Here is a 4888-nt window from a genome sequence, read left to right as displayed (position 1 = left end):
GTAATTTATGTTATATATTATGTCCATATTATAAAATACAGTAATATATTGTATACTAATTTAAAAAAAATTTGGAACCTGAATATATGTTATTTGGATTATGTAATTTGGAACCTTGGATTTACGTAATTCGGAACCTAACTGATTAACGTTAATAATCATTAAATTTTCATCGAAAATTAATAGAACGCCTGATACAGTAAACTTCTACTCCACTTCAAAGTCCACAAATATACCTTCATTTCTACAAACAATTTAAATATTTAAAAAATGTGGCTACCTGTCACGACTTCCTGGAACTCAATACAATTGCCACAAAATTCCAAGTCTGAAACAATACGAATATTTATCGATCGCAGTCTCCTTGACTCGTTAATCGAGGCAAGTGTGACAAACCGGTTTTCCCAGTCGTCACAGTGATGCTGAACTAAACACCATTTGTATCCCCGTACGCATTTCTGTTGTTCCGATCACTTCCGTAGAAGACACGCCGGTAATCGATCGTTTGAATAACTTCATTTTAAATTATATTTCGTGAGTAACAATATAATTTTCGTGTCGATTCAACAGCAGATCGATCGTCGATTGAACGCGATGAGAAACATATTTGGACACTTGTTGCTGCTGATCTGTCTGATGGCGATGGCGATCTACGCTGCGCCGCAGCGCGAAAGAGTTCAAACGTTCTATCGACCGAAGACTAATAGACACCACATCATATACTCCCCTATTAGAAGCTGCCCCCCTGGGCAAAAGATGGACGCGGCGGACAAGTGTCGCGACATTGTATAAGTACGTTAAAAAATTATTTAACTAAGTTAAAAAAAAGTTGAAAGATATAAGTAAATAAAGAAATGTAACTAAATTGAAAATAAGTTAAAAAAATAAGTACAGTGGACTCTAACTATATTTTCTTGGTCGGGGCTGTAGGAGAGTAAGGTGGCCGCCAATCCGTGTACCAACGTGGAAAATCATTGACGAAAGGAATTTCTTCTATGAACGGTGAACTCGAAACTTTCTGCGATTCTCCGAGTAGAATACAGTTGCTTCGCGGAAATATCGAACAATTCCATGTTTATACGGTATGTTTTAAGTTTAAGATATTCAATTAACCCTCGAACGGTAATGTCTGTTTCAAGATAGTACTTGGTAAGGTGACGTCCGTTCCGACCCCAATTATTTTTGCTATTTTCTTGACGGGTAAAAAAAACTCTTGTATTCTTGTTTATTTATACAGGGTGAAACGAAAATTGAGTTCGCACGTTATGAGGTAGATAGTACTTGCCAAGTGATAGAAAAAAATCATAATAAACATAGGTCGAAAAAATTAATATTTTCGAAGTTACAAGCGATTCTTTTTTTTTCGTTAAAGCGACTGACCTAATCTGAAACATGTTAAAATTGGTATATCTAATCAATCAATATTAATTAATTATTATGATGTAATTTATGTTATATATTATGTGTATATTATAAAATGCAGTAATATATTATATACTAATTTAAAAAAAATTTGGAACCTGGATTTGTTATTTAGATTATGTAATTTGAAACCTGACTGATTATCGTCAATAATCTTTCAATTTTCTTCGAAAATTAATAGAACCCCTGATACAGTAAACTTCTACTCGACTTCAAAGTCCACAAATATACCTTCATTTCTACAAACATTTTAAATATTTTAAAAATGTGGCTACCTATCGCCATTTCCTTTATCGCAAAACAACTACCACAAAATTTCAAGTCCGAAACAATATGAATAGTTATCGATCGCAGTCTCCTTGACTTGTTAATCGAGGCGAATGTAACAAACCGATTTTCCCAGTCGTCACAGTGATCCTGAACGAAGCGCGACTTCTATCTCTGTACGCGTTTCTGTTAATCCGATCACTTCCGTTGAAGACACGCCGGTAATCGATCATTCGAATAACTTCATTTCAAATTATATTTCGTGAGTAACGATTTAATTTTCGTGCCGATTCATGCACAGATCGACCGTCGATTGGACGTGATGACAAACATCTTTGGACACTTGTTGCTGGTGATCGGTCTGATCGCGATGGCGATCTACGCTGCGCCGCAGAGCGAAATAGTTCCAACGTTCCATCCGCGGAAGTATCATATACTCGTGATCTGCTGCGCCCCTATTAGACGCTGCCCCCCCGGGCAGAAGATGGACGCGGCGAACAAGTGTCGCAAGATTGTACAAGTGCGTTAAAAAATTATTTAACTAAGTTTAAAAAAAGTTGAAAGATATAAGTAAATGAAAAAATGTTGTAACTAGATTGAAAATAAGTTAAAAAATATAAGTACAGTGGACTCTAACTATATTGCCAAGGCCGGAGCTGTAGGAGAGTAAAGTGGCCGCGAATCAGTGTACCAAAAGTTGAAAGATATAAGTAAATAAAGAAATGTGACTAAATTGAAAATAAGTTAAAAATACAAGTACAGTGGACTCTAACTATATTGCCAAGGTCGGAGCTGTAGGAGAGTAAAGTGGCCGCGAATCAGTGTACCAACGTGGAAAATCATTGACGAAAGGAATATCTTCTATTACCGGTGAACTCGAAACTTTCTGCGATTCTCCGAGAAGAATACAGTTGCTCCGCGGAAATATCGAACAATTCCACGTGTATACGGTATGTTTTAAGTTTAAGATATTCAATTAACCCTCGAACGGTAAGCTCGGTTTCAAGATTGTACTTAATAAGGTGACGTCCGTTCCGACCCCAATTCTTTTTTGCTATTTTCTTGACGGGTAAAAAAAACTTGTATTTTTGTTTATTTATAGAGGGTGAAACAAAAATAGGGTTCGCAAGTTATGAGGTAGATAGTACTTGCCAAGTGATCGAAAAAAATCATAATAAATATAGGTCGAAAAATTAATATTTTCAGCGTTACAAGTAATTTTTTTTTTATTAAAGCAAGTGACCTAATTTGAAGCATATGTTAAAAGTGGTATATCTAACTTCAACATCGATTAAATATTGTAAACTATTAATATATCAATATTAATTAATTATTATTATATAATTTATGTTATATATAATGTCCATATTATAAAATACAGTAATATATTGTATACTAATTTAAAAAAAATTTGGAACCTGAATATATGTTATTTGGATTATGTAATTTGGAACCTTGGATTTACGTAATTCGAAACCTAACTGATTAACATTAATAATCATTCAATTTTCTTCGAAAATTAATAGAACGCCTGATACAGTAAACTTCTACTCGACTTCAAAGTCCACAAATATACTTTCATTTCTGCATGCATTTTAAATATTTTAAAAATGTGGCTACCTGTCAGAATTTCCTCTAACGCAATACAATTGCCACAAAATTCCAAGTCCGAAACAATATGAATATTTATCGATCGTAGTCTCCTTGACTCGTTAACCGTTAATAGAAGCGAGTGTGATAAACCGGTTTTCACAGTCGCCGCAGTGATCCTGACCGAAGCGCCACTTGTATCCCCGTGCGCGTTTCTGTTGATCCGATCACTTCCGTAGAAGACACGCCGGTAATCGATCGTTCGAATAACTTCAATTGAAATTATATTTCGTGAGTAACGATTTAATTTTCGTGTCGATTCATGTGCAAATCGACCGTCGATTGGACACAATGAGGAACATCTTTGGACATTTGTTGCTGCTGATCTGTCTGATGGCGATGGCGATCTACGCTGCGCCGCAGCACGAAGGAGTTCATCCGCAGGGGACTAATATACTCCAGATCGTAACTTCCCCTCTTAGGGGCTGCCCCCCTGGGCAGAAGAGGGACGCGGCGAACAAGTGTCGCAACGTTTTATAAGTACGTTAAAAAATTATTTAACTAAGTTAAAAAAAAGTTGAGAGATATAAGTAAATAAAAAAATGTTGTAACTAAATTGAAAATAAGTTAAAAGATGTAAGTACAGCGGACTCTATATTGTCCTCTCCATGCTAAGTTCTGTCGTCATAACCTCGACCTCAGCGCCTGCGCAAAAACTGGATCGTGCTGGTGCGCCGGCGTACGCAACGTAGTGGGAGAGCGAATTTGTGTGCGTGAAAGTACATGTGAAGAAGTGCCTCGCGTGGCAATATGTTTAGTGGCAATATCGTTAGAGTCTACTGTAAGTTAAAAAAGTATATTACTAAATTAAGTAAGACCCAGTGTTATAGTAAGCTGTTGACGATAATCAAGAAAATAGTGATCCATGAATTTGAAGCAATATTATATTGTATTATTAATCATCGTTCTAATTTACTTCGTACTACATATTGTTCACGAAAGAGTAATATGAGCTTAAATTTGTATGTTTCCAGGATTGAATGCAGCATGAAACGTTTTCGAATACAATGGACCAAGACTGTTGAAGTTTTGTACTCTATAATGTACACACTTTTCCACTAAGGTTCACGAATAAAAATAAATTTCAAGTATACTGGATTGCAATTTATCTTTCTATACACTTCGTTCAATGATTATAAAATCTTTGTCAGGATATCCAAGAATACCTCCATGCTGATGTAAATCGATTTTGAACTGGGATTATTCCAATTTCGATATAAAACGTTATGGGTAAAAATTGACCCAATTTTGTTAGTAAGTAGAAATAATCATCCATCAGTCTAAAGTTAAAACCGAATAATCGAAATATTTCAATTTTAGTACAAAATAGCCCCTGATCCAAATTGACCCAGACAGCAACAAGAATCAGTTAACTATCGTTCCCGTGGTATTATGTAGAAAAAAGCAGGATAATCGAGGGGCAACTAAAACGTCGTGGACCATCCATTCGTTTCTTATCACCGTGGACCATTAATCACTAAACTGTGGCCCGCGGTAGTGCGCGCTATTCGTTAGCCAGGTTTCCGGTTTATCAGCGAGGCCAGCGGCT

The 4888-nt window shown here is 36.0% G+C and overlaps 1 long non-coding RNA gene across 1 annotated transcript; it reads left to right on the top strand.

Moving 5' to 3' along the window:
* The first annotated feature begins 1831 nt into the window (after nt 1-1831).
* Nucleotides 1832-4430, top strand: LOC107187037. Its single transcript, XR_001516191.1, has 3 exons — nt 1832-1910; nt 1991-2209; nt 4314-4430. It is a non-coding gene; the product is annotated as an uncharacterized LOC107187037 (long non-coding RNA).
* Nucleotides 4431-4888: the final 458 nt, after the last annotated feature.

This window comes from Dufourea novaeangliae, unplaced genomic scaffold, assembly GCF_001272555.1.
Source record: "Dufourea novaeangliae isolate 0120121106 unplaced genomic scaffold, ASM127255v1 scaffold96, whole genome shotgun sequence".
In the NCBI taxonomy this organism is placed as follows: domain Eukaryota; kingdom Metazoa; phylum Arthropoda; class Insecta; order Hymenoptera; family Halictidae; genus Dufourea; species Dufourea novaeangliae.
This window is presented reverse-complemented; position numbering and strand designations above follow the sequence as displayed.